General features: G+C 35.0%; 1 pseudogene; it reads right to left on the bottom strand.

Moving 5' to 3' along the window:
• Nucleotides 1-7352, bottom strand: LOC112443189 (peptidyl-prolyl cis-trans isomerase A-like; annotated as a pseudogene).
• Nucleotides 7353-9112: the final 1760 nt, after the last annotated feature.

The following is a 9112-nucleotide window of genomic DNA, read 5'->3' as shown; positions in this document are numbered from 1 at the left end:
TTCAATTGTTGTTTAGACTTTATTTTATAATCATAAACTCTTCCATCTAGCTAGACTTGGAGGGGGATAAAGAAAATATACAACCAGGAAAGTCATTGAGAGCACAAAATTTATAGGATAATGAGAGCAGATAGATGGGTGCTCTTCTGAGCTACGAAAGAAATGGTCTGGTGATTGAGATTAAAACCTAAGTCAAATTTATTAGAGTTGTTCACAGTGGGACATAGTCATTCTGCTGGTTTTGCCATTCCTGGACCCAAAGTGCCCATGGCTTCTAAATCATTTATACATTCTTTTACCTTCTCAAAGATCACATCTGCTATACAATCGATTAAGTCTTGACAATGTCAATAAAAAAGTAGGAACTGTTTGTGTTGGGCTTAGAATTTGGCATGGACAAGATACCAGGAGTATGCTTCAAGATGAATCTGTGATCATCAAACGTTTCTCCTATATGGACTTGCAGCCAGTGTCATTATGGAATAGGAAGTATTCAGCCTAGCATATAAAGCCCAGAATACTTCTGTGAAAGCAGGAATCTTTATAACCTTCACTCCCAGTGCTAAAAGCACAAAAAATTTCTCCTGTCTTTGGAACTCTGTATTCAAAAAGCTCAAAGGAGACACTGTCCAGGGGCTCAATGTTGATGACGAGTGGAAAAAATATGGTGAGGCTGACTAAGGCTACTGGTAAAAAAATTCACTGCCAATGCAAGAGATAAAAGAGATACTGAGTTTGATCCTTGGGCAGATCCCCTAGAGTAGGAAATGGTAAATTTTTCCAGTATTGTTGTCTGGAAAATTCCATGGACAAAGAAGCCTGTCAGGCCACAGACCATTGGGTCACAAAGAGTCGGACATGACTGAGCACACACAAAAAATGACTAAGGCTAGTAGGTCTCCCAGTGGCAGCAAGAGCATCAACAAAACCCAGAACAGGTAAATTTTAATTGAACTCTCTGTTCATTTTTTTCCTTTTCATGTGTTCTATCACATCTCCCAGAACAGGACCCTTCATGTATCCTTGGGCCTTAATATTCTCTTCTCCTCGAACCATTTATTAAAAGAAGAGTTTATAAACATTTTGATCAGATTTCAATATTTCAATATTTTTATCATCAAGGTATTTCCTCATTTATTTATACTGAACACTTTGGAAGAAACTGACATGCTCTGCTGCATTCTCTCTACTTCTAAGGTGCACATCCTAGTTTCCACTGAAGGTATGTGCAGCTACATGACTTATTACTATTGAGAAATGGTGATGGAAGTGTGGTGTGTCACCTTCAGGCCATAGACCATAAAGCTACTTGGTATACTCTGTGCTACTTTTTCTCTGCCAGGTTAGGGTAGAAAGGTTTATGTTGACCATGGAGAACATACACTGAGAAAGGTAAAGACACTATTAGTCTGCTTCCTTTAATGACCATGTAGAAAAGAACCCTTTCTGTTGAACAGTTCTACAGAAAACCATAAAGTTATGTACGGTTTGGTTCATGAGCTGCATTCTGCACTAGTATGTTGCAGTAAGTGGATTATGTCACTTTGGGTGCGTGTGTGCTATTGCTTCTGTCGTGGCCAACTCATTGCGACCTCATGGACTGTAGCCCACCAGGCTCCTCTGTCCATGGGATTTCCCAGGCAAGAATACTGAAGTGGGTTTTCATGCCCTCCTCCAGGAAATCTTCCCCACCCAGGGATTGAACCTGCGTCTCTCATGTCTCCAGCATTGGCAGGTGGGTTCTTTACCACTGAGCCACCTGGGAAGCCCTACATCACTTTACATATGTTTATAAAGATGACTTACATATGGTGGAGTATCACACATGTATCCTCACAGGTAACAGATAGAGGAAATTTTGCTTAGCTATTCATCCTAAATATCTTCCAATACTTGTGTGAAAAAAGTAATTTCATTGTTGTAAAGGTTGTATGATATTTCATTTTGCCATATTTTATTTAACTAGTTTCCCATTGACAGGATGTATCATATTTCATTCTGCTATACATTTAAATGTAGTCAGTGCTTACTGAAGGTTCTTTCATAAAATAGTTTTATCATCCCTGATTTATTTTCATATATATTACATCAGTTAGCTGAATATCAGCAATTTCATTTTTTTCAGGAATGCTTGGATGTTATCATCTCCAAGCACTGTATGTGTTTGAGATTCTTCTATCTTCTTTACATTTGAATGAGAACTTGGTGAGGACAAAACAAAAATAATTATTGGTTTATGGGATTATGATTATTTTCTCAAGATTTGTAAGACATTGCTACTGAGTCATCTTACGCTGAATATTTTGTGCAGAGTACTTAGACAAATTATACAATGTTTTCCTATATTTTTTGTAATGTGTCTTCATCTGAATACCCAAAGAACTTTATCTTGGTGATAACTGAAACCAGAGACCCCTCCACCAAAATGTCCATACATTATTTTATTCTATTACTTCAATACTAAATACAGATATAGTAAATATTTACAGCACTCTATTAGTTCCTCTTGCATCCATGTGCCATTTGACCTGGAGGTTCAAATTTTTATCTAATATCTCCATTCTGAAGGAGATCAGCCCTGGGATTTCTTTGGAGGGAATGATGCAGAAGCCGAAACTCCAGTACATTGGCCACCTCATGCGAAGAGTTGATTCATTGGAAAAGACTCTGATGCTGGGAGGGATTGGGGGCAGGAGGAGAAGGGGACGACAGAGGATAAGATGGCTGGATGGCATCACTGACTCGATGGACGTGAGTCTGAGTGCACTCCGGGAGTTGGTAATGGACAGGGAGGCCTGGCGTGCTGTGATTCATGGGGTCGCAAAGAGTCGGACACGACTGAGCGACTGAACTGAACTGAACTGATACTTTTCTTTCATAGTGTCAATAATTTTAAGAAGCATCAATTGTGTCTAAATTGTATCAGAAGCTGTATCATCTTTGCCTAACTTTATACCTCATCATTTCTTGGGTTTCATTCATTCATTATCTACTGCAAATTACACAATTTTTCAAACTTGACTTTCCTTTCCCTAACTCAGTTTTAAGATGTATCCTTTATAATCCTTACTGCTTTTAATTTGTTTCACTTATTTTATGTCTTTATTTAAACTTTAGGAATCTTTCATAAAAGTGAAAATATTTATTATTTCCTAATATATTCTTTGCCAACAAAGGTCCGTCTAGTCAAGGCTATGGTTTTTCCAGTGGTCATGTAGGGATGTGAGAGTTGGACTGTGAAGAAAGCTGAGTGCCAAAGAATTGATGCTTTTGAAATGTGGTGTTGGAGAAGACTCTTGAGAGTCGCTTGGAGTGCAAGGAGATCCAACCAGTCCTTTAGATCAGGGCTGATCTAAAGGAGATCTGCTGCGATTCATGGGGTCGCAAAGAGTCGGACATGACTGAGCGACTGAACTGAACTGAATATATTCTTTCTTCTTGGTTATCAAATATTTTTCATTGCCTTTATTTTCTTAGGAGTCATATTCTCTATTTTATAATAGGGAGTAATATTTACCTATTATATAAAAATTTCATGAATCTTACTTTTACCATTTTGCTACCTTTTATTCATTATATTTATCTTATCTATTAACCCCTCCATGGATACATTTCATGCTTTGCTATCTTAATTTTCTTTATTTTCAATAATACTTAGATAGCAAGGTTTACCAAGAGCAACAATTTGTCTAAGGATAATGTGATAAAGGAAACTGGAAAATAACCTGGAGGCAATAAAAAGTAAGGAACATACTTCCAAAATATGGAACTGGAGGACAGATGTAACTAAAGAATGTTCGAAACAGACAAATCATCTTTGTTTTCTGCAGCATGGATCCCTAACTCATAGTAATGGTCTGAAGTTAATGTGGGATTAGAAAAATATATGGTGTAGTACTCTATTTCACAAGATCCAAGGCCCACATACCATTCTTCATGTAAGATTCCTGCAATATTTATTCCATTAATTCTGCTGATATGACTCATTCAGGAAGAATATCTTTATTTTTCAATTAGGTATCTTAGAAGACAAGAAGAGTAAAATGCAATTGTTGTAAAGAACATAGATAAACAATATGTTTTATGAAATAACAGAGGGAAAAACATTTCAAGAATTTAGGACATGCAAAATTTTTCCAAGTTGAAAGTGAAATCATGAAGAGCATTGAATAAGAGAGACCATAAATGCTGAGTCATTAAAGAGCTTTTAATAGCTCAGAAACATTTTTGAACATCACAAGACATAAAAGTGGGCAGGGTATGTGATGCATGGGAATAAATTAGGAGAACAATTATGTAGGGCCTCTTGACTAAGCTAAAAGAACTTAAATGTTATCTTTTATGGCATGGATAATTGTATAAGTTAAACCTGGTTGGTATACACACCTCTAAGTTTTTGTTGTTGTTTGTTTTTTTTAAGAAGAAATCTTGCAATACAGTACATGGTAAGCCAGTTTGAATAGACATTATTGGTAGAGAGACCTGATAATTCTCTTGGAATAGTCCAAGTAAATTCTAATTAGTGATCATTTAAACAATGGCAGTTATAGTACACAGGGCTCTCTATATTCAAGAGCAAGTTCATAAAATAGACTTGATGAAATGACTATAAAAATATCAGTAAAGTTGTACTATGATAAGGAAAAAGAAGACAAAAAGTGATAATGGAACTTGTTGACAAGAGAAATCACTTATATAGTATCTCGGGAGGATAAGTCATAAATTCAATAAAATAGTTTGAGTTAAAACAATTCTAAATAGGAATTCTATATGGAAATACTTGTGTAAACTTTCATTATTAATCATTCTGAAATTCAGTATACTTTAGCAAAAGAGATATTAATTTGAGAGTGCCCAACTTTGAAATGATAAATAAAATTTATTAGAGTTAATGATGTCATCAATCATTTTTCAAGTAAGAGTTTACATAAAATAAAAAAGTAATCAAATTGAAAATGACTAGGAAGCCTGTCATTTAATGTGTAGGTAGAGAAGGATGACAAGCAAAGGCAAGGACTATGAGAAATGTAGTAGGAGAATTAGCTACTATGAGAAGAAATGAATTGTAGAAGCCAAGGGAGAACATATTATAAAATTCAGAGTATAGATAACACTATCAAAAACTGTAGAGATAAAATATGGTGAACATTTTCTATAAACAAGTGTAAATTTATGAAAGCCAACACTCAGAAGTTGATACGGAATATAATTTAAAAGATACTGAGTAAAACAGTTTGTGCAATGGCCAGACACTAATGTCTTAAGAAGTGTATACCACTGAGTAGTTTGAGAAAGCTGAGAAAATAAGCACAAAAATTACTTCAAGATAATGCTGTGGTACAGGAAAGATGCATTTTGTTAGGAAATGGATTTCTATAGGCTTTTTCTTGTTTGGTTATTTTCCTTATGAAGCATGCTTATACCAAAGCACTGGAACAAAGAGAAAACGGAGAACAAGGGTGCAGGGAGAAAGAAAGGAGAGCAGCAACGGGAAAGGAGGGAACGGAAAGAGAGAGGGAGGGAGTATCAGAATGGGATGAGAACGAATGAATAAGAATGAATGAATAATGGAATACTGGACACAAATTAGGGGCATAAGTTTCCTGACAAACATTTGTAGGAGACAGAAATTAAGGAAATGTGAGTTTTGGAAAATGAGAAATAGTACAGTCTATGACAATGAAAAGTAGAATAGGTATGATTAGGAACTAAAGGAGATAGAAGTTGTTGTTTTTTCTTTTCCTGACATTATTTTTTAATCTCTAAAATAATCAGCTCACTCCAGAAAAATAAATGACCCAATCAAAAAATGGGCCAAAGAACTAAATAGACATTTCTCCAAAGAAGACATACAGATGGCTAACACACACATGAAAAGATGCTCAACATCACTCATTATCAGAGAAATGCAAATCAAAACCACTATGAGGTACCATTTCACGCCAGTCAGAATGGCTGCAATCCAAAAATCTACAAATAACAAATGCTGGAGAGGGTGTGGAGAAAAGGGAACCCTCTTACACTGTTGGTGGGAATGCAAACTAGTACAGCCACTATGGAGAACAGTGTGGAGATTCCTTTAAAAACTGGAAATAGAACTGCCTTATGATCCAGCAATCCCACTGCTAGGCATACACACTGAGGAAACCAGAAGGGAAAGAGACACATGTACCCCAATGTTCATCGCAGCACTGTTTATAATAGCCAGGACATGGAAGCAACCTAGATGCCCATCAGCAGATGAATGGATAAGAAAGCTGTGGTACATATACACAATGGAGTATTACTCAGCAATTAAAAAGAATACATTTGAATCAGTTCTAATGAGGTGGATGAAACTGGAGCCTATTATACAGAGTGAAGCAAGCCAGAAGGAAAAACACCAATACAGTATACTAACGCATATATATGGAATTTAGAAAGATGGTAACAATAACCCTGTGAACGAGACAGCAAAAGAGACACTGATGTATAGAACAGTCTTATGGACTCTGTGGGAGAGGGAGAGGGTGGGAAGATTTGGGAGAATGGCATTGAAACACGTAAAATATCATGTATGAAACGAGATGCCAGTCCAGGTTCGATGCACGATACTGGACGCTTGGGGCTAGTGCACTGGGACGACCCAGAGGGATGGTATGGGGAGGGAGGAGGGAGGAGGGTTCAGGATGGGGAACACATGTATACCTGTGGTGGATTCATTTTGATATTTGGCAAAACTAATACAATTATGTACAGTTTAAAAATTAAATAAAATTAAAAAAAAAAGAAAAACCATGATAAAAAAAAAGAAATAAATATCTTTATGTATAGCAGATAGAACTATAAAAAATAAAATAAAATAAAATATGAAGTATGAATATTGCCTTTATAGAAGGCAAGCAGAGTTTCTAGAGACTTAAAAATGGTGTCAACAGATTTTACAAAGACACAACTGAAGCAACTTAGCACACATGCGCAGCACTACAAAGACCTTCACGACTGGGCTTAGATCCCAGGTGTGCCTGGTAAGTACAGATTTACAACTTCATCTCAAGGTTGTGCACTTTTTGCTAGCAATGTCAACAACATTAAAATACTAAAGGTGAAAACAGATGACTTGTTTTAGTCCATGCTTGGACTAGTCAGAGTTTTAGGATAAACGTGAAGTTGAGACTGCTGGTAGTCCTGGGGGAGAAGTGGTATTGTTGCTATTAAGTCTGGAACCCAGGTTTAGAAGGCTTTGACTCGGAGAGTTCTTCCTTCACTTGAAAATCATTTTATATAAATTCTTGCATAAATCTCTTTTTCAATACTGAAACATCTTAGTCTGTGTCTGTTATCCCTGCGTTCACACAGGCAGTCGTACCCATCTTTCCATACATACCTAAATGTTTTATCTCCGTCTTCTCTTGAATTGTCTCCCTTCTCCACACCTAGCTCCCAAATAACCACCTCCGTTTTGCTCTAATACATGTGCTGGCAGGTAACTGCACAGTATTCACTTTCTAGATCTCACAAGCTGAAAGAAGAGGAAACTGCTTTCCATGCCTCCACCTCAATATCTCCCCCAAGTCAGTTTTAATGCTTGATGTCTAGATATGGCTTGATTCTATGAGTCTTCCAGTAGATTCAATCCATAAAGTGTTCCACAAGTGAAAACTTCTGATCTATTGAAGCTTTTAGCAGTCAACAAAATTTGAAACTACTAATACACATTATAATTTGTTGAACCGTTTAAATTATTGTTAAATTATGTTCATTATTATTATGCTTGAGTATTTTTCAAAATATTAATTGCATACTTACACTTTTAAATAAAATTTTTACCATTATTGCTTTGGGGCTCTTAGAATTTCAGAAGAAACTTTTACATATGCATTCAAATATATTTACTAAGTAAAAGCAAGTCTTCAACATCTGCTTCTACAAAATTTGCTGAGGTCCAGCTATATAACAAAAATGCTGCCACTGAACCACAAGGTAAAAACCATTCCAGAAGAGACAAGCTCAAGTAGTCTATGAAATGTGTGGAATATTTCTAAGATAAATAATTAATAGATAAATAAGAATTAAGATAAATTAAATAAATAAGAAATAAATATTTCTAAGATAAATAATTAATATTTCTAAGATAAGTAATAAATATGAAGTATAATCATTTATAATCTCTTCATCAGATTGAAGTCCAGGAATCAGAAACTAACTATATAAATAATTTTTATAGTTGTATAAATTAAATTAACAACAGAAAGCATAATTTACAAATACTCATTAAGATTTTTGAAAATATAGAATGAAAGGGTCTGTTTAAAGCTTCTAAATGTACAGTATCACACTGTCTCCAAATTCTTTTTAAGTGCCTTCTCCTTTTGTTCTATATCATTCACTCTTTAATCAGTGTTTAGGTTTCAATTACTCTGCTTTCTCCATAGAGTTACTGGCACCCTTTATAATAACTATATTATTAACATTCATATTATTTAAGCCCACTCACAATGCCAGAACTAGTAATTCGGTAGCACTTATACTTGTATCGCAACATGAATTCCATTTGGATGTGTATGTTCCAAAGTCATTTTTTAGGGCTTAATCAGTTGAATCATATACCTTTCAGAAATGAATCTGGATACTACAGCCAAATTTCTACCAAAATATTAAGATGTGCCTTGTCTGTTTTATTAATGTATTATAAGAATTAATTAGTAATAAGTTTTCGATTCCCTTGTCTTGGCTTTATATAATTTAGAAGTGATTTCACAGCTTCCACATAATTAATTCTGCTACTATTCTTTGATCTTTAATCAACATTTCACATTCGTCTGTTTATTTCTAATGGTACCCTGCAGCTTTTAAATTTACTTTGTTCCCACTTTATTTTCAAGGCCTAAAAGCAAAGCTTAATTTTCTAGATGTAACAACAGGAACAAAACACCTGTGCCTCTTTTCCAATAGTGAAAATAAAATGAGAATTAAATAAATAAAAATAATTGAAACTAAAAAAAAAAACTTTATGTCAAGTCCTTAGAATCTCATGTGCTGTTCTTACAGTTTTTCTAATCTTTAACATATATTTGCTATAAATTTGTCAATTTAAAAATCATATATATTTAAGACCTTAACATAATAAATA

Source organism: Bos taurus, chromosome 21, assembly GCF_002263795.3.
Source record: "Bos taurus isolate L1 Dominette 01449 registration number 42190680 breed Hereford chromosome 21, ARS-UCD2.0, whole genome shotgun sequence".
NCBI lineage: Eukaryota > Metazoa > Chordata > Mammalia > Artiodactyla > Bovidae > Bos > Bos taurus.
Note: the sequence above shows the minus strand (reverse complement) of the source record. Positions and strands in the feature narration are given on the sequence as shown.